The sequence below is a fragment of the Cryptomeria japonica genome, chromosome 5, assembly GCF_030272615.1.
Source record: "Cryptomeria japonica chromosome 5, Sugi_1.0, whole genome shotgun sequence".
NCBI lineage: Eukaryota > Viridiplantae > Streptophyta > Pinopsida > Cupressales > Cupressaceae > Cryptomeria > Cryptomeria japonica.
In genome coordinates this window covers 630,267,577-630,290,499 of record NC_081409.1, presented here as the reverse complement: position 1 = coordinate 630,290,499, position 22,923 = coordinate 630,267,577, and positions in this window count along the sequence as shown.

Genomic DNA, 22,923 nt, shown 5'->3' with positions numbered 1-22,923 from the left:
CCGCTACAACACTTTGCCAAGATTTCACAATGCTTCCTAAAAAGTAACCCCATAAGCAGTGAAATCGTCCATATAGATTTACATGCAATCATGAGAAATATCTAAGAACATACTGAGGATAACTCTCTGAAAGGTTGTAGGACCATTGCATAGACCAAATGAAAGAATTGAATATGCATGCATTCCCCAAGGGCAGGTGAAGGTTATCTTTTCCTAGTCTTCTAGAGTAATTCTAATTTGATTGTAACCACTAAACCCATCCAAAAATGAAAAGTATTATTTTCCTACTAAAGAATCCAATACCTTATCAATGAAAGGAAGTGAAAGATGATCTTTCTTAGTAGCAGTGTTGACCTCCCTATAGTCCACACAAACTCTCCATTTACCTCCTTTTTTAGGGACTATAACCAAAGGAGATACCCATAAACAGTCTAATATAGGGTAAATAAACCCTGCATTAAGTAATTTTTGTAATTCTTCCTTGACTATTTCCCTTAATGTAGGATTAATCCTTCACTGAGGTTGTCTGACTGGCTTAAAATCTTCTCTGATATAAATCCTATGAGTACACAATTTAGGATTTAATCCCTTCATATCATGATAATCCCATGCAAAGGCCTGTTTATGGGTCTTGAGTAGTTATGTCAAGGACAATCTTTGGTCTGTTGTAAGCTGACTATTGATATTTAGATATTTTTCTGAAGCAACTTCTACTTGAGTAGTTGACTCATTTTGAGATACTTCAAGTAAACAAGGGTTTTGGATTTTCTGTGGTAGCAAGGTATGAAATATTTGTTGGTATTATGGATGTGTTGCATTGGTTTTCTCATTGATGTCAACACCTATCAACACTTGTGAACACTTATCAACACTGAAGATCTTTGGTTATGTTCACCGGCATGTTCAGTGACTTATGCACAGTCACCGGTATCTAGTTCACTGATAGGGTATATTGTTCACCATCACTGAGGATGATCTGTTTTCATATGGAGATTACTTGGTTATGTTGAATACATTGTTTGGACACTTGGTTTTGGTGATTTGGTTATTGGTCTAATCAAGTTTGCATATTTGTTGTTACCAGTAAATTGGTCTAGGTTATGGACCGACAAGCATTATCTATTCCAGATCATCACGACACATTATGGAGATGTCTTATTGATTGGTTATTATTGTAAATGCATTGAGCTGACATGATGCATCGCATATTGATTCATTTGTAATTGATTTAATCGTAATATTCTTAGTAAGCTGACCTACACATTTGGTCTTAGGTTTTGGTATATATGTAAGATCTCATTTGTGAGATTAATATAAGGATTGTAATAAGGTATTACAAGGTTGTGATATTCGGTATATGTGAATAGAAGCAGAGCTATACATGCAGACATCATTTGAATATTCAAGGAAGGTATGAAGAAGACAATCAAAGCTTAACCAGTACTGAATCTAGCATATGAAGATGCTATCTTGAGCAGTACATTATCATTAGATTTAACCATCCATTTGTAGTCAGTGTGACTCCCATTTTGTGATTGAGTAGTGAGCTCTAGGTAGTTGGCCTTTCTGCATGTGTAGACCCCATTTGTACACACATACTATCTACAATAGTATCTTCTGATTGTGGGTAAGGTTTCCCATCGTGGTTTTTCCCCTTATAGGGTTTCCACGTACAAATATATGTGTTATGTGTTGTGGATGTTATTTGTCTTTCTATTTCATGCATTAAACTTTACCCGTACTGTTATTAACTGTTAAACTGTCAACTGGCATTAAGTTTGGTTTACTGGTATTATGCATTAAGTTTGGTTAAGTTATATTTGGGTTGAAATTAATAGACAACTGATTCACCCCCCCTCTCTTAGTTCCCTCCAGGTCCTCACAATATTTATGTGGCTGCAGGAGATTCCAAAGAACTGGTAGATGGAAGGTGAGTATACAAAGGACATGTTGGAAAACCATGTAGCTTCTGACTTGTACCATAATAATTTTTTATGATATTATAGAGTTCCTTATCATCTTCCTGGAGTTCCATGAATGGTTCCCTAGCCAACATCATAACTTGCTGAATAGAATCAAGTTTCTCTACTTCTTCTCCTACATCTAGCCATACTATTTCCTCTTGATCAAGTTGTGGTTGTGCAGGAGAATAAAGTGCAAGTGTTTTAGATGTGGTACCATCTCAAATGGTCATATCTATTGATCTACACCCTGTATATGCATCACTTGTAGCAAGCCAAGCTCTTCCCAAAATGATTACATATCCCCCCAATGTTGCCTTAGGAGAGAGTACCATAAAATCAAATGGATATTCCAAAGAATATATTGTAACAACAACATCCTCAACTATCCCATCAGGATGAATAGTGGAGCTATCTGCAAGCTACATGACTGTTGGAGTAGATCAAAGACTATTAATACTAAGTTGGTGCATGACATCCTTGGTCATAATATTTATAGCTGCTCCTAAATATATCAGGGCATTCCTAATTTGAGTTCCATTGATGACTACTTTCACAACAGGACTGTCTGGGTCAGAATACTTAGGGACTCTAACGTTTCCTAACATAATATCTACTAGTTGTCCCATTACATGGACTGTTTGTGGGTTCTTTTTTGTTTCGTCCAAGTTTCTTTAAACATGCCTCTTTGATAGTTTTACCATATATGGGAATATCCTTAATAGCTTGGAACAATGGAATATTTACACATATATGTTTTGATTGATCAATAAGATACAAAGCTTTTTCATCCTACTGTGTACTCACTTCTACCTGTAATCTTTGTAGAAATGGTGGTGTTATGATAGTGTCTGAAGTTTTAGATTGAGGTATCTATTTAGGATTTGTAGGCTGGTTAGGTGTAGTATCTTGTGCACTCTCCTCAGATGGTAATTCAGTTATAAATGGACAAGATGGGGTAGACAAGGTTGTGCCTGACCATAAGTGAATATCACTTATACTGAGAGAGTATGCAGGATATTGATCAAGATCAGCTAAATAAACTTGTTGTTGTTGCTAAAGTTTATTATTAGGATTTGCCACATGTTGTGTTGGCAGGTGAGTTGACTCGGGTGGAGTAGTATTAGTAGTTGGTGGCATTAAAGCTGGCTGTTGGGATTGCTGTGGTGGTTGCAGGAAACCAGAAGATTGGTTTGACCATTGCTGACCTCCCCTCCATTGAGGTGTCTGCTACCAGTTACCTTGAGGTTGTGACCAATTACCTTGTGGTTGCTACCACTGAAAGGAAGGTCTTTGATAAATGGGCCAAGGATTTTGGGAGTTATTCCAAGACTGAGGAGTAAAATTCCCAAAATTTTGGGAATATGAAGGTTGTCACTGATTGTTTTGTGCATTCCCATAAGAACCAGAAAAAGATAATGGATATTGTGGCATTCTTTGTCTTGGGGGCTATGGCCTTCGTTGTCCAATATAGAAGATTTGTTCGTCATCTCCATAAACTGGCTTGAAATTTGGAGGAGCCGACTGGCTACTAATTGTATCAAGGAGCTTACATTTGTATTCCTTCTTCTTTTGCCTACAATGAGGACAAAATTCAGAAAACATTGCCTCTACTTCTTCATGCTTCTTCTTTGCATGAAGTGTATCCAATTGAGTAGTCATGTTATTAATAATATCCTCCTTAAAATCCTTTAGCAGATGAGTTATCTCCATCCTTGAAACGGTCATAGATGCTTTTGCTACTAAAGATCCAGGCCTATAATATCTACCTTTCTTGGCATAAGCCCTAGAATATTTTTGACAGATCTTCCTAATGTCATCCCATTGAGCTTGAGTAATGTCTCCTCCTCCCATAATGTCTAATGATTCAACAAAGTGCTCATTGATTCCCCTTAGAAAAATCAATTTTAAATTTTCTTCACTCAAGGTATTGTGCTTAGATTTCTTGACACTGAACATAAACCTCTCAAGATAATCTTCCATACTTTCATCTTCTTTTAGCGTCATTTGGAAGATATCATCACCATGTCGATCAATTCCTTTGTAGTAATCTTTATACTTTTCCAAAAATGTTTCCTTCATTTCATCCCAAGTAGTTATTACATCTCTACCTAAACTCATAAACCACCTAAGAGTATCTTCTTGCAGAGTAGCAGAAAATAGCTTGAGTTTATGGGCATCAATGGTATAATCATAACATCTACAAAGAATATTAAATTGAAACAAAAAGGTATTTGGATCTTCTGTGATCAAGCCATAGAACTTTGGAAGGGAGGAGGCTAGTATATTCTTCAAATTTGCGTTATCATGTAGGTCTGGAATATGGAATTCAATTGTTGGGTTCAAAGGCAGAGTTGGAGGCCCTCCTCCACCTCCTAGAGGATTTCTTTCCATTGGTTCTTGATAAAGAACGAAAGGTAAAATATTTTGTTCAAGGGTTCGCTCAAGAAATCAAGGTCTCCTTCTGATAAATCAAAAACACCTTGATTTCTAGCTCACACAAAGCTTTAGCAAAAGGATTTATATCTAGGGCTTGATTTGAGTTTATTTCAAGAGAAGGTTGCGAGGGAAGAAATCTTCCTAATGCATCTCTTCTTCTTCTTCTATGCATGTAGATTTTATAAATGAATGCTAAGGACTAAATCTAAAACAAACTAAAATATTTAAAACTAACCGATACAACAGGTTCTTAGTTTGGCACCATCCCCGACAACGACACTAAAAATGTTGGTCCTTGCAATTGGAATATGAAGTAGGTTCTAAAGACTCAGCTTAGAGATTAAACATCCTTACTAAGTAGCTACCTTTCCTTTAGCAAAGGTTCATTTACTTTATTGACCAGGGATGTAAACTTGAAATGGACTGGCATTGTATGTGCACTTAAGCTCAAATTGCAACTATTTTACTCTACTATTGGAAAAGGAAATTCTCTGAAATAAATATGCAAAAAAATGGTAACTTAATACTATATTAACTCACAATTTGAAAATAACTTAAGAAAATATTGCTAATGACAATGTTTTGGATGATGGGAAGGAACTACTTTGCCTTCTTTGGCTGTAGGAACAGACATAGGAATTGTTTCCAGTGGTTGCATGAACAGTCGAATACCAAAACAACAACTATGACAAAATGGAAATTAACTAAAGAACACATAGGAACTACTCACCAAGTGCCCCCCCTTGAATGATTATTTCCAAAACTCAAATAACAACAGATAAAATCAGAATACCATTATTTTTATTTACTTCAGATTGTTTGCACATACATAAGTCTAAAAACTGAATACTACTAACTCTATGGTCGTTCTCCCTTACTCCCATGAGGATATAGAGAACTTTATTTATAAAAATACTTATAACAAACTCCTAACTGATCAACCAACATCCCAGAGGAATAGGTGAGCAAGATTTATTATACTAGAAGAAGATGTCAGCACATAAATGCAGAACAACAACAATTGTCCTGCTGTTGAGAAAATATAGCGTAACCTCCTTCCTAGATTTATGTTCCATCGGGAACAATCATGAATGCTCCATAGATCACTTTGTTGAGGAAGCAGTCAATTGTTTATAACCTTCTTCAATGCTTCTCCACTTTGACTGGTTCTGCATCTAGTGGCATATTGATGTGTCTCTAAACCACAAGCTTAGTCATCATTTCATCTTATCTGACCCTACATTATGGCATTAACATGCAAAAAAATATGTGTATCCATTGATGTTAACATATCATAAATTAAACCATATTGATTTATATAATTTGCATAGATTAACTATATAAAGATCATTAGACAACAACCTTAGGTCTAGGATAAATCAGGTCCAGAAATACTAGAAAAAGACATAAATCAGGTCTTTCCCATGGCATATCTTATATTATCTTGTGTCTATTTTATCTATTAATTAGTTATTCTATAATATTATATTCATTATTTTATCTCATGGGGTAGTGTGGGAATTGGATTAAACATTTTGGGTATTATTCATTATTTTCTTATAGTTTAACAATAAGAAAGCATTGTATGACATGAAAAGGTAGATTTACCTTAAGTACCTCATATAGCTTCTTAATGGCCCACTACATTTTCTTTTTTTACCACTTGATTGCATGAAAATGGACTAATGAGTAGTTCAAATAAACTTCTCTAGTGAGTGAGAGCAAGAAACAAGTGCAAGGTTAGTTAAGCATGTAAAATTCATAAAACTAATGAAAAAATGTATAACAACTATTCTTATACCTTTTCTAACTCCCTCTAATTGAGCTTGAAGTGGATGCACCCTTTATCCACTTGATTTTCTTGTTTGAGTGGATTGATGTGGATTTCTCTCAAAATACACAACAATGTGGGTGAATAGGTGATGGATTATGAGGACTGGATAGGGATAAATTTTGTTGGAAGTATGTGTTGTTGTGGTTGTCATTGATGTCAAACTTGTTGTTGCTAATAGTTGCTGGTCTCGAATTTCTATGGTGCAGAGATATCTTGTTGTGTTGATGTTATAGTTGTTCTATTGGTTGTTTCATAAGTGTTTGGGTCTGGAAAGTGTTGCTAACATTTTTTGATTTTGGTATCATGGATATGTTGGTTTTGTGGTTCGAAAAAATCTTTGTGTTCTCTAGAAGTTGCGGTATATTTAATAGCAGGTTGTGCTACTCAATGGTAGACCTATCTTTAGGTCCAAATATGATTTGTGGAAGGTAATTTGATGTGCTATGGGCCTCACCATAGTGTGTGGAGAGCCAGATTAGATTTATTTTCATTGGAGGATATATCTTGATCGTTAATTGCTTATATGAATGCATAGTGTGTTGGTATGCTTTTGGTTATGTTCCAGTGATTGTGGATCAGTGAATTGATCTTTGGAAGAAGTGTTTTGGCTCCCTCTTTCTCCTAGAGTGGATAATGTATGTGGTTTTGGTCTGAAAGGTATATTCTGGTTTAGGATGACTTAGTTCAAGCTTTGATGATATATCTCATATATAAGGAATGAATATGATTGAGTTATGTATGCAATGAGGTGTTAAGAGTAGAGAGAGTGGTAAGAACAATGTACACAATGTGAAAATAAGTGTGCAAAATTAAGTGAGGTGTAGACAAGAAGAGTTGTGTTTGAATGATATGCAAGTTGTTTTGAGACTATGGCAAATGTATGAGATAGAGTGTTGACAATTGAGGCCTGAGTTGTGTGTGTTGATGTTGGTTGCTTGATGTAGAGTTTAATCACAACTTCATGATTAGGAGATCCTTCTTTTCATACCATTTTTGTATCTTGCCTTGTTGCGGTTAGCTTAAGGTTTTGCAATTCCTCTTTTGTATGTTGCCACAAGAGCAGTTAGCATTGGTTTGCAATTCTGGAGCAGTGAGCTCTTTTCACTGTAATCTGATAAACATGGTATATATATTTTGTGGGTAGGTTCTCACTATGGTTTTTACCTATTTGGGTTTTCCATGTAGAAAATATTGGTGTTAATGTGTTGGATATGTGTTGTTGATTAATTGATTATGTATTGCATTAAATTTCTGTTTATATTGATTATCCCCCCTCTTAGTCCCGCCTTGGGTTCATTAATTTGAGCATAATGTGGATATGATGGATGAGTTCTTGGAATCAACTTGATGGCATGACAATGTAAATGAAGTGGATAGATTGTGAAGTGTGTTGGAAATTGACACTGATCCATTGATTTCAGGATACTTTCGATGGTTGATTCTTTGTTTAGCATTTTCATTGATGTCAACTCTTCATGGTGATTTCATCTGGCAGTCATGATTTATCTTATCTAGAAGATGGAGGTAACTGGTAGAACATTAACCGACAGGACAGGGAAAATAGGGTATCTCAATGATGCTTTGATCCAGAATGATCTCTGGTGATTTCAATGCTTGTGGTAATTGTTTTAGTGATCTAAGTGTGTTGCCATAATATTTTAGTCTGGTGCTATGGTGTATTCATGATTGGAGCCGACTTCATCTACACATTACATCTCTTGAAGCTGACTTGATGGAGATTGTTTTTATGGTGAGACCGGATATATAAGATCATTGTAACGGTTTATTTTTGTATTTTTATGTGTAAGTGATCAGTTTTGGTGTGATTGAGCACAATTTTACATGTCCATTTTGCCTTCAAGTCAATCGGTAGCTAACTGAGACTGGAACAGGGAAATTAGCAGAGCAAAGATAGCCAGTGATACAGAACCTAATCAAAACTCAATTTTGCATTGTCAGATGCTTTCTAAGAGTTTATTTCATTGTACATTCCCTTTGTATTCAAATTGTAAGTCAATGAGACTTCCCTAAATATTGTAGCCTTCCGAGCATATGTAATTGAGCAGTGAGCTCTAGGGAGTGAGCCTGAAAAAAAGTGCATTCCCCATCTATGTAATATTTATATACTCCTAGACATAGCATATGAATATTGTGGGTTCTAGCCCCACCATGGTTTTTCCCTTTTCGAGTTTCCAAGTAAAAATTCTGGTGTTGTGGATTTGTGATTTTATTATTGCATATGTGTGTTCATATTTGTTATGCATAACTAACCGGTGGATAAAGAATAAATTTTAGGTTTTAATTTCTACTAGATCATTTATTCACCCCTCCCTCTCAATGATCCCTAGTTCCCAGAATTGGTATCAAAACCTAGTTCCTCTGAGAAAGCTTAACTTCCTGAGGAAGATCTGGGAGATTGATTAGTTCAATGGATTCTGGTTTTCAAAGACAACTCAATGTGGCACTTGAGGATCTTGATGTTGCTAGGAGTGAGGTATGTACCTTGAAGAAGAATCTAAATGCAGCTGATGAATTCATTAGTGAGTTGAAGCATAAAGAAAGTATTTGTAGAGAAAAGAGGAAGGAATTAATGGACAAGTTGAAGGAGAAAGAAGATCAGATCACAAAATACCAAGACAAAGCTGATGAGGTTGATAAACTTGAGAGAGAAAATGCTTCTTTGAAGAATGAGATGCAATCCGTCGCGATGAGACTGACTAAGGAGATTAAGGACTGGAAGAAGAATGAGGATAATTTGGCACAATCATTGAAGGACAAAGCTAATGAATGCTTTAGATTTACCTATGAGAATGATCAGTTGAAGCTTGATTTGACACAATCAAGGAATAATGGTCAAGAACTTGAAAGACAGGTTGTTACCTTGAGGGATGAACTTGATACTTCCAATGAATACAAAGAAAAATTCAAAGCCAAGTCAGCAAGACTTTATGAGATACTGGAAAGTCAAATACATGAAAAGGATATGTGAGGTCTTGGATATGAGAAAGGTTAATCCTCTAGATCTGGACAAGGCAATGCTAAATCTGATTAGAAGAAGAGAAAAAATCCTCTGGTAAGACAACCTAATACTCATAAATTTAATAGTAGATATTTTATTTGCAACAAATTTGGTCATATGGAAAGTCAATGTAGAAGTAGGATGAATAATGAAATGATGAACAACATGAAAAATGTTTTTACCTTTACCGGTCAATGTTTCATATGCAATAATTTTGGACACAAGTCAAATGTGTGTAGAGATGTGATGAATAACTTTTCGAAAAAAAGATGCTATGCCTATGGAATGTTTGGACATATCTCTAATCAGTGCAGGATGAGACAAAATCAAATGAACTTCAACTCTGTGAAGAATAATGTTGTTTGCAGAGCATGCAACAAAACTGGTCACATTGTAAAGTACCGTAGAAGCAAGAACATTTCTCCAGTAGAAAAGAATAAATCAGATGAGAATGGAAAGGAAAAGGTTGAAGAGATCAAAGAGAAGCATGAGAAGATATGGGTAAGAAATGAAGAATCTAAGGAAGATAATGGATATGTACTTGAATCCGGTGAAGGATCTTCATCCGGTAACTAGGGATTTTGACCTTAGGGGGAGGCAAATCAATGCAAATTTTGCAAGTACACCTTGATGAGATCTATGGTCAATGGGTTATAGATGGCACTTGATATCCAAAACTCAGATGCTTGATTACGACATCCGATAGATGAACAGGGCATCTAATTGAATATTTGAGGTGCATTTATTTCAAAGAAAACTTAGGGTTTGCAAAGTTAAAAGGGAAAATATGAGAATCATTCTTCACTCTGTGAATAGTGTTTTTGAGCTGATAATCAAGGTGATCAAAGTTTCCAGGTGATCTAAGTGCTTACAACAATCCAGCAAAGTAGTCTAGGGAATCTAACAGTCGGTAAAGGTATTTCTCGAAGGTTATTTTTCTGAGTCTTATTTTTTCAATATTTTGCAATGGCATCTGCATCCTCCATTTCTACTCCATTGGTGGTTGAAGTTAAGGACAATACCCATCCTGTATTCAAGAAACACCCCTACAAGTCCATGGAGGATGACCTGGTATGTGCATTTTCTTTTGTTCTACATGTTGTTCTACATGTAGATGATGTTTGGGCATATATTCACTGTGAAATTGAAAAAATTGGGTTGGAAGACATTTTGGATCTATACATAGACAAAATCATGGATAATATCGACAATCCCGAGCCAAAATTTGCATAGCTGGAGAGAAAGGTTTTCACCCAATTTGTGAACTTTTCAACTTTCGATGAGGAGGAGTGGGTTCAATATGTGTTGAGCAGGGTTCATGTTGAGTTTATATGGCTGGACAAATCATATAGTATCACTGAAGAGGAAATTAAGGTTGTTACATGTTTACATCAAACGGGTGAGAATCCAAGGTTACAGAAGGTTACAAACCCTACAATAAAAAAGTTCACCAGTGCAAAGTTTCATGGAAGATCGATGAAAATCAATTTCATAAGGGAAGATGATGTCAAATTTTCTACTATGGTGATTGGATACAAGGTGTATCAATCCAACAAATTGAATTCAGTTTCTAGCACTACAATTCATGCCGCTTACAAGATGGTGAAGGAAGATGGTCACTATGACCTGTGCAGTGTGTTGTTGGAGGAGTTGTTGATCAATTTGAAGAAGGTTAAATAAGATAAAAAGCATGTTTTCAAATTTAGATATTTGATTATCTTTATTGCCTTATACTTTATGGATCAAATCCTCAGAACCGATAGAGTCTAGTGGGCTTATGACCGACTGGTAGCGCAACAGATCAAGAAAGGATTGGATAGTCTTGACAATCATGATAATCAAAATGCTTCTCTATGGGTCTTCTTAAAAAAATTCCAAGATAAAATGAAGCAAAGAGTTAGAATCCCCAAGGAAATTGTTAAAAAGTATGAGGGGACAATATATTTTATGGTGAATAAAGATGAATAATTGAAGGAAGTGGTCCAACCCCGGACTATTTAGATTATGCCAATGGGATACAAGGTGGATGAGGCTACCTTGGAAGCTTATGCTCAACACTTCCTCAACTCTCTGGAAGACACTAAGGAGGAGAGGTTCAGTTACTGTAAAGAGAACTCAGTGGAGTTACACTCCAAATTCACCGAACTGACAAGGAAGAGGAAGGTGGCAAAGATAGTTGAAGACATTCTTGTTGAGGAGGGCCACCACCGGGTGAAAGTTAGGGCTTCTAGGGAAGCAAGAGATGCCACAAAAAAGGAAAAGAAATAGAATTTTACATCTGATCATGTTAAGATAAAGGTAATAGGGCCTTCTCTGGTGAAGACACCTACTACCAAAGTTGAAACCTCTGGTACATCTACAAAGAGAAAAGGTGTTCTAAGGAAGAAGCAGAAGACCTAGAGAGAATATGTGGTCGTCACTCCAGTGGAATTAGAGACTGAATCTGATTCTTACACTCATAAGGCACCTAAGAAAGGTGAATTCTCTAGGGTGATCTAGAAATCACAATCTGATGGTGAGAAGAGTGAGCGGAAGAAGAAGGTAAGATTTGAACCTGAACCGACAGGTCAATCCAAGAAAGGGAAGAAGACAAAGTTAGATCTTGATGAAGCCATTGAATCTGGTAAGATGAAATCCTCCAACATAGAGTATCACATTATTCCTCCATTATCGACACAATAACTAATTAATGAGATTATTAAAGATGGAAATTTAAAGAATATATCTATATATTATATAAATCTAGATGATAAAGATCAAACGCAGATAGAAGAAGCAATGATTTTGTATATGGATTTATTTAGCAAGGCATTAATTGAGTTAGAAAAATATATTTCCAAAGAATTCTATAGTATAATTAATGTTAGGAGAAAATCAACTAGCCAAATGGATAGGGAGATAAACGAGAGTGAACTAGTCAATCAGTGCACCAACATCACCATAGAATAAATTGATAGATTAATTTCATTGTAAAATAAAAATAAATTTTGAAGCAAGCATAGGGTGAACAATTTGATGGCTAGCAGAGTTGAGGAAATAAGGAGAGAAACCGGTAAAATATGGAAAAAATTTCTTACTAAGAACCAACTTGTAGATACTCCAAATAATGCCACTCAATCAGATGACCCTCTGACATATATTGTAAATAAAGAAGAGTCTACTCAAGTATCGGTGAATAATTTTTTTTGGATAATGTTGTTGATGAGGCTACAAATGATAATGATAAACCAATAGAGGCAGAGGATGGTGCACTAAGTGGTGACACCAGTGCACAAGAAGCACCTAAGGAGGATAAATTTGGACCTGTTGAGGCCGAGAAGAAAGAAGAGGTAAAACACGATGAATCAGACAAGGATAAAGATAAGGATAAAGATAAGGGTAAGGATATGGAAACTCTAGTATTAGTGGAAATTGAAACTACTACAATTGAAACCCTATGGAGTTTTCTTCAATTAAACATCAATTTTGATATACCATTCACTCAAACATCTCCAGCTAAGAGGATGATAGCTAGTACTTCTCTTCAGGCACAAGCCAGTCAAGAGCTAGCCTAGTCAGAGTTAGAGGAGAAGAAACTCATTAAAAAATCAGCTAAATTTTTGGGACACGTGGTACTGGAAGTGCAATTTGATGCAAGTACCAGCTCATTTGGTAAGCTTAGCAATTTGATTCTTTATCTAAAGCATACACTCGACAATCTATGGAGAAGTTTAAGAATTCCAAAATTCAAACATTTTTGCAAATGATAAATAATGGAAAGGCCCAATTAGATAAAGAGTTAAAACTAGTTGATGAGGCATTAGTAGAAGGCGGTAAGATATACAAGTCTTGTCTAATTTTGACCAATTTTACTACTGACTTAGACAAGCAAATAGAGAATTGTAAAGGACAGTTAGCTCAGATCTCTTAGGCCTATGATCCCCCCAAAAAATTAATTAGTAGTATAGAGGGTCAAATTTTGAATATCACTGAGCAGATCAGAAATTTTGAAAAGGAGAAGATAATCTGACGAGCAGGTGAACTCTGAATCCTAATTGGTCCCCAGTTGGACACCTTAATGTATCATAAAATGGACTACATACAAAATATGTCTCTGGATACTCTACAGACATTGTTGCTACAAAGTTTCATGCCTATGTTTTGAACTATTTTGTTTCAATATTGGAGAAGTTGTGAGCAATTTGGAACACATATCTAGGGTTCCTCAAGATGGCTTATGTGGACATACTAAAGCATGTATAGATTTAATCCTCTAGCGAAGATGTATAAAATTGTTTATGGACACCCTATCTTTGGCATTGCTGTCAAAGGGGGAGATATGCGATAAAAAATGTATAGGGGTAGAGATGAGGTGAAAAATGTACAGTGTATAGACTAATTCTTTATATAGAGTGTACAGCCTGGTGTATTGTAGATTCATGAATTATTGATCTAAGGGGGAGCCTTGAAACTCTTGTATTCTTTCATCCAGTTGTAAAAATCTTAGCACTTAGCCATTTTTCACAAGTGTTGCCATCAATGCCAAAGGGGGAGATTGTTGGCAATTGACACTCATCTGGTGATTTCAGGAGACTTTCGGTGGTTGATTATTTGGTTAGGGTTGTCATTGATGTAAACTCTTCATTGTGATTCAATCTAGAAATCATGATTTAGCTTATCCAAAAGATGGAGGTAACTGGTAGACCATTAACCGAAAGAACATGGTAAAATAGGGTATCTCAATGATGCTTTGATCTGGAATGATCTCTGGTGATTTCAGTAATCGTGGTGATTATTTTTTTGATCTAGGTGTTTGGTAAGACCAATTGGAAGTGTGTTGCCATAATATTTTAGTCCAGTGCTATGGTTTGTTCATGATTGGAGCTGATTTCATCTACACGTTACATCTCTTGAAGCCAACTTGATGGAGATTGTTTCTGTGGTGAGGCCAGATATATAAGATCATTGTAGCAGTTGATTTTTATAGTGTTATGTGTAAGCGATCAGTTTTGGTGCAATTGAGTGTAGTTTCACATGCGCATTTTGCTTTCAGATCAACTGGTAGCTGACTGAGACCGGAATAAGGAAATTAGCATATTAGAGACAGTCAATGATACAGAGGCTACCTGGAACTCAATTTTTCATTGTCAGATTCTTTCTAAGAGTTCATTTCATTGTACATTCCCTTTGTAATCAAATTTTAAGTCAGTGAGACTTCCGTGAAGGTTGTAGCCTTTTGGGCATATGTAATTGAGTAGTGAGATCTAGTCAGTGAGCCTAAATGCAAGTGCATTCCCCATCCATGTAATATTTATGTACTCTTGGCCATAGTATATGAATATTGTGGGTTCCAACCCCACCGTGGTTTTTCCCTTTCTAGGTTTCCACATAAAAATTATGGTGTTGTGGATTTGTGCTTTTATTGTTGCATGTGTGTGTTCATATTTGTTATGCATAACTAACCAGTGGATAAAGAATAAGTTTGAGGTTTTAATTTTTAGTAGATTACTGATTTACCCCCCCCCCCCCCTCTCTCTTAGTGATCCCTGGTTCCAACAAAGTGAGGAGACTCTGACTTATAAATTGGAGGGGGCCAAAATGGATGGTTGAGATTGAAAGGAAATGAAGGGCCAAGATTGAAGGAAAGTGAGGTGGCTTGGATAGGAAAAGTGCGAGATCTAAGAGATCCTTGTCATAAAGGCATTTCTTGTCTTCACACTCCTCAAGGACATGAAGAAGAGATCCCAGGTACATTAGGAAGTGAAACAAGGAATTAAAAATTGCTTGGGAAGGTGAAAAGTAATTAAAAATTCCTTGGGAAGAGAAACAAGGGAAGAATAAAAAAGGAAAGGAATTAAAAATTCCTTGGGAGGAGGGGGCATGGGGAGATTCAAGGAATCCAAAATTCCTTGGATAGATAAAAGTGGGTAGCATTTAAAGTTGGGAGGTGAGATGGGAGAGCCATTTATGGTAGATAAGGAATGTGCAAATGATTAGTTGAGATAATGAGGGATTATGAGAGAAAGTGGGTGAGTTAGGAGGATGTGACATGAGGAGAGAGAATGAGTGGAGTAATTTAAAATGAGAAGAAATGAAAATGAAGGTTAGGCTTAGATTAATTAGGCTAAATGATAGGGATTAGTGGGAGGATTTGTAGGAATTGGAATATTAGTTGATTAATTGAGATTCATTAACTAATCAGATTAGAAGAGAATATTGAAGAAATTGGCTAAGGTTAGAAATTAAATGGATTTTAGAAGAATTGAGAATTTATATAATTAATTAATAAATTAATTATATGGCTAAAGTGACCAAATTAATTAAAATATAATTTAATTAATTTTGGACATCTACATTTTTCTCTTTTACATGGTGGTAAGGATTGGCGATAGGTAAAAGAAGAAAATGATGCCCCAACATAAAAAATGGACAACCATAGGTGAGACGTGGGTAAGGGATGCCCTCTAAAGGATTTAGTTGAAATTTTTTAATTTTGTGAGGAAATTATTGAAAAAAGAAGAAAACAAGAGGAAAATGAAAGAAAAAGAGGAGAGGAATGATGGAAGAGAAGGATGGAGAAGAAGAAAAACAAAGGGGAGAATGGTTCACAAAAGGGCAAATGAAGAGTATATATAGGTCACACGGGGGCCATTGAAGGTTCATTTCCACACACCCATTATACCAACGACATAGAGTAGAGAGCAAAATGCCAATCATGCCACATCATATGTAGAGGGGAGAGTGTATACGACAATTTTAGTGGCCAACTTAGCATGAAAACCCTACGAGTATCTTATCCCACCTCAATGTTTTAGTAGGTAGGAGTAATAAATGTGCATTTTATGCTAGGGTATAGAAAATGAAATGTAGCAGGGCGTAGACATTGATCACCAGTTCAACGTTTGTGCTCCTCTAACAACCTTCCCTCTTGGAGATCCGTGTCTGCACAGATAGTCAACGTCTGCACGGATGGGGGACATATGCACAGGTGGGGTTCAGGAAAATCCCATATGCACTAGGCTAAAAGGGGAGGTTGGGATACAAAACAACATCTCTACCATGGTTTCAACATCTTTGTTAGGCCAAATAACATCTTCACTTAGGAGAGGCAACTAGGGTAGGGAATGGAAAGTAAGGGAATTCCCTAGTGGGCATGGGAGGGTTAGAAAAATATTTGATTGAGTATGTGTTTTGGATATAAGAGGTGTTGTGATCGATTGAGTCTAGAGAGTATTGGCCACCCAAGATGGGTTTGTGGAAGAGATTGTGGTTTGTTGAGCAACTAACATTAATAGTCTTAGGCCTCGATAATATGTTTGAGAGGTCACATGTTTGATAGGTCGCATGTGCATGTGCACAATGCAATGCTGACAAATTTGATTGAGAGGTGGCACAATGATATGTGCACCTTCCACCTTCCTACCATTGAGGTGTCAATTACACTGCTAAATGTTTGGAGGATTCTACGGGTACCCATTAGAGGAGTCATCCCATAGTATAAACTAGAGGATGGAAAACACTACCTCAAACTATTGTTTTGGACAAATGAACTACTAATGGATTGCACCAAGATGCAATTAGATCCAATGATGGAGAAATGATGGTGGATCCCACGATTTGCATTGTGTTGGGAAGGTCTAATTTGTGAGCAGATGATGCTCAATCTTAGTGGTCATGGATTCTCCATCGGGTGGTCCAAATGTTTATATAGGATGATGCATATGGGCACATAATATGCCTAGGGATATGTGATGTTGGGGGAGTTGTACCATGATATTCACATGTGTGTTTATCAGGGGTACAAGAGTCAAGGCACGAGAGTGATGTTGCTACATATTTGGGCTTTTGAGCACATAGTTGTCTATCGGCCTATAGGAGTTCGAGATCAACGATTGGACCATCCATAGATCAATATATATATATGGTATCCTTTTACATTATACAAAGATGGGGGTGATTAGATTTTGGTGTCGGTGTATAGATGAGATGATGGATTTCACTTGGAGGCCTTACAAGAAATGTGAGGTCTGGCAAGACGATCACTATTATCTTGCATTGTTTAGACATAATGTTGGCTCATGGGGTGCACAATACATGCCATTGATTAGTAATTGCCTCATAGGTTGATGCACTAGTTTGACATTCATCAAGACATACTGGGTGAGGAGAGGAGGCATCCATAGATTACCCATGATAGTAGCACTTGGGGGAATTCTATGGAGCCTGAGTAGAGTAGCATCATTTATATGGCATCGATTGATTGGGATGTTGGCATTATGTTGTCATTGATGTCAACTGATATGGTATGGTCACCGGTAAGTATGTAGTGATAATCGGTATGGGTGAAGTTAGTGATGATGTCAACCATTATGAAGGATGGAGTGTGTAGGTAGATAGTAAAGGTATGTTACCGGTACACATGAAGTGAAGCATCTCCTGATAAAGCAAGACCATCGGCAAGCAAGCAAAGAATTAAAAAATAATAGAGGGATGTGACCACCAATAGATAAAGAGAAGAATAATGTGATCGGTAAATGGATTCAGTGGATGGACAAACATGTTTGATGGAAGGCCAACTTGATCCACCGACAAAGATGTAGTTAGTGGGTATGAAGGTCTATCGGTGAATTTAGGTTCTATCAGTAAGGTGTATTCAACCGGTAGTGAGTCTTGGTTGATGAAGGATGTCAAACCAACTTTGTAGTCTGAGAAGAGGTTTATATCGACAAGGATGATAGTTGGACACTAGGTGGCAAGAACATGGAGGTCAGTGAAGTATTCATTGACGTAGTAGTCTGACGAGAAGGTTGACATTAATGAAGAACCTGCAAATCATGGGACGATGGTAGGATGTTGTGGCTCGAGGAAGACAAAGTGGCAAGGTGATTGAACTAACCTTGCAAGATGATCTAATCCTTATACTCATTAGTTGAAGGAAATAGTTGAGCCATTAATGGCGATTGATAGAGCAACAAAAAAAAGCATGTCGTAGACATCCAAAAATAGAAAACACACATTGAAAAGTGAGGAGATAGCAGTGTTGTTTGGTGTGATGAAGATCACCATTCCAAAAAAGCAGATCAGATCAGATTTGATATTGATTGAGTTGGTGAAGGAAAACCCTAACACGCCACCATTTGAATGTTGCTTTTGGCGGGAACCCTCACAGATAAATATATTAACTTGAGACTAAAATGGATTGATGCTGGATACGAATTGAGAGGTAGAAGAGAGCCCTAGAAATAAGAGAAAGTATCTTCCTAAGAGTTCTTTTACGAAGAGTTAGAGTGTGTGTTAGTAGGCTGAACACACAAATGCATAACTAGTAGAGACAGAGTAACTGGTAGAGACATAGAGACAGAGTGACTTGTGAACTGTTATAGTCTTAACAGTCAAACATACCGGTAGGTATTGAAAGGTTAGGAAGGCATCCAAGTGTGATACTTTGTAGGGTGAGGTTTTGAGAAGGAGAAGAGAAGCAGAGAGCAACCAATAAGAGATCATAGAGAGAAATCTGATAATCAACAGAAAAAGGACTAGCGAAACAGAGGAAGTTGATAATCGACAAACATCCATTGATTAGGTGTTGCAGAACTCATTTGCAACTAGGTGCTATCATTGCATTAAAATTGTATTTCATTATTTTACACTCAGTTGGTGCTTGGTACAAGGGTTGGTGCTCCTTGGGTTGGTGCCTTAAATCATTGTAATCTATTGTTTCATTGTGAGGCTGGATTGGAGTAGTAGACTCTAGCAACATTTTTCACCGAGGTTTTTCCCATATTGGGTTTTCCCCATACATCTGGTGTTGTGGGTTATGCATTTGTGTATTTGCCTCTTTTTATATCCACTCTTATCTTACCTATTTGATTATTTAGTTTTTAGATTGTTAACTGGTACTCCAAGCTTGGTTTAAAAAGAAAAGTTTTTAGGAACCACTGATTCACCCCCCTCTCAGTGGTACATTGTGTTCAACAATTGGTATCATAGCATAGGTTCCTAGTTGATTAAATATTTCTCTAGACTGGGTAGATTCTGGTCAAAGAACACAATGGCAAGAAATTAGTCCTCCTCCTCAAAAGCCCCCATGTTTGATGGATCTAACTATGCCTTCTGGGGCAGAAGAATGGAGACCTATATTTCCTCCCTTGGTTTTGATGTCTGAATGTCTATCAAGAATGGGTATACTATCCCTAGTGTTCCTCCCACTGATCTGGATGCTAAGAAGGAGTATGAGAGCAATGCAAAGGCTAAACATGCTATCCTAAGCAGGTTGACAGATAATGAGTTTGTCAAGGTCATGCACTGTGCATCTACCAAGGAGACTTGGGATAAATTGCAGAGATTATTTGAAGGAGATGCCAAAGTCAAAGAGGCCAAGATGCAATCACTAATAGGTCACCTTGAAGGAATCAAGATGAAAGATGAAGAAAATATTGCAAACTACCTTCACAAAGTAGATGAAATTGTGAACACCATAAGAGGACTTGGAGAGGAAATTGTTGATGAGATTATTGTCAAGAATGTATGTAGATCTCTCACATCTAAGTATGATACTAAAATTTATACCATAGAGGAAGCCAAGGATCTGAAAACCTTCTTAATGGATGAGCTATTTGGCTCTCTAACTGCCTATGAAATGAGGATAGCTAGTGAAGCATCTTTGAGGAAAGATGTAGCCTTCAACTCCATCAAAAAGGGCATGGAAGAGGTTGATCAAAAAGGGTCCTATGAAGACTCAAATGCAGAGGTAGAGAACTTTGTCAAAAAGATCAAGAGAGGATCCAGTAAGTATAAAGGAAAGTTACCACTCAAATGCTTCAACTGTGGTAAAGTTGGACACTTTGCTGTGAAATGTCCCTATGATGAAACTGGTGGAGATGAGAAAAGAATTTTTGGCAGATCTACTAGAAAAGACAAAGAAAGGAAAGTCTACCGAGAAGGAAGAAAAAGCCACCAGAAGCAGAACAACCTATATACCATTGTGGATGATTCCATAGACGAAGAAATTACATCAAAAGATGACTTCCATGAAGATGAAAGATAAGTTAATCTCTTTATGGCACTAGATGAACTGGATGTGGAAGATGAAGACATTGAAGTTGAAGTGGATCTAGAAGGTGAGCTCATAAGTGTTCTTGAGGAGTTAAGTAAAACAAGAGGAGAAATCAAGAAAGCCAATCTTGTTGCAGCAAAAGAACAAGATCACCTGAAGCAATCCTTGGATGAGTCCAACCAAGCTATCTCTGACTTAAAACTCCATCAAGAAGAAACCAAGATGATATGTGAAGTTACATCCTCTGATCTAATGAAGATGGAAAAGGAGCATCAAGATCTAGAAGTAGAAATAATGAAGCTCATAAAGGAGCTTGAAAAGAGTAAGGATGAACTGAAAGTGAGAAGCAAATATGAGGGTAGCACATAAGCCTTGAACAAGATGTTGAGAAAACATAAGCAATCTAAAGATACCAGTGGCTTAGGATTTGAAGAAGGAAAAAGTTCAAACAACAAAGATACATCCGGTAAGGAGATATAGTTCACTTCTTCAAGTGAAGGTGAAGAGAAGAAAACATTTATGGTAAGCAAGGATAACGGTAAGAAGACTGGTATACACAATCAATGTACCAGAATGCAGATCTTATGATAAATGCAAGGGTTGATCATGAAGAATTCACTAGAGTTAGCACCATTAAAGATAGATGCCAGGTGAGACAGATGTTTACAGTACCAAGGCAACCTAACCAGTATGTTCCAAACTTTCATGGTTATTGTTACCGATGTAACAAATTTGGACATAGTTTAGCTAACTATAGATTAACAAATAAGCCCACTATGAGCTATGAAAGTAGAAATCCATTTAATGCACTTTGGGATATGAATGTTGTCTGATATTAGTGAAATGGATTTGGTCATAGGGGTTTTGAATGCAGGAAGAGAAAATCGGTGCCCTACAATAGTTTCAAAGATTCATCTTTCAATGTAATTGTGAAATGCTATAACTATTAAGAGTTTGGACATATTGCAAAACTTTGTAAGAATAGGAAAATTAACCAAAATAGGATAGCTCCTAACCAGAGCACAAAAGTGCAACTAACAAGAAGAAGGAAACTCAACTGGTTTGGGTTGAGAAAGAAAATGACAAAATAGAATCAAGTCTGATAGTGCAGACTGCCCTACATGCAGAAAGAAGAAATCTATGGGTTGTAGATAGTGGCTGCTCCAGCCACATGACCGGTGATAAAAAGAAATTTATCAAACTTGAAGATTGGAATGGTGGCTCAGTGAGGTTTGGAGACAACTCATCCATCAAAATAAAGGGAAAAGGTACTCTAAATAATGATGGAAAATTAAAAGCACATGATGTAAATTATGTGGAAGGCCTGAAGCACAATTTGCTGAGTGTGAGTTAGATGTGTGACAAAAGCTATAAATTCAACTTTGAATCTATCGGCTACCTGATAAAGAAGGAGAGTACTGATCAGATTGTAGTTGAAGATAAGAGGATGGATGGTAATGTATACAATCTAAAAGAATGTTTTCAATCCCAATGCATGTTGGGACAAGTGGATGAAATCTGGTTGTGGCACACAAGATTAGGCCACATAAATTTTGATAATCTAGTGTAGTAAGCAAAAACGCCACTTGAACTTGTACATACAGATCTATGTGGTCCAACTAGGACAAGAGCTCTTATCGATGAAAGATACTTTATGCTCTTCATTGATGACTATTCAAGAATGACATGGGTCACTTTCCTATAGGATAAATCACAAGCATTTGACAGATTCAAGATCTTCTGGAAGATGGTAGAGAAGGAAAGTGGGTGCAAGCTGAAATGCCTAAGATCAGACTAGGGTGGAGACTTCAAATCAAATGAGTTTGAAGATTACTATGAAAGACATGGAATCAGAAGGCAATACTCAGCTCCCAAGACACCACACAAAATAGTGTGGTAGAAATGAAGAACAGGATAGTCAAGGAGATAGCCAAAACCATGTTAAATGAGGCAAGTTTGTCGGATATGTATTGGAAGGAAGCGGTTCATACTATAACATATACCTTGAACCGGGTTCAACTAAGAACAAACTTCAGAATGACACCTTTATGAGTTGTGGTATGATCGAAAACCATCAGTCATGTACTTCAAGGTGTTTGGAAGCAAATGTTTTATCAAGAGAGATATGGATGGTTTAGGTAGTTTTGATTCCAGGAGTGATGAAGGGATCTTCCTTGGTTACTCAAATAATAGTAAGGCCTACAAATGCTACAACAAAAGACTAAGAAGAGTCATTAAGAGTGTGCATATAAGAGTTGATGAGGATATGCATAAAGGAAGACAAGCACAAGTGAACTAGTACGATGACTCTGGCGATGAAGGTGAAGAAGCTCAGTCAGACAATGAACCGAAAGAGGCATCCAATAAGGTCCCTAACCAATATGTGCAAAACAACCACCCGAAAGAGTAGATTTTAGGTAATAAGAGCGATGGTGTGCATACTAGAAGAAGACTTGCCCAGAATGATGAACAAGTCAATTTTTGCCTCATGACTGAAGTGGAACCTAAGACATTCAAGGGGGCCAACAAAAGTTATAAATGGATGGACGCCATGGAAGAAGAGTTGTAGCAGATTGAGAAGAACAAGACTTGGGAATTAGTCCCTAGACCGGAAGACAAGAACATCATTAGCACC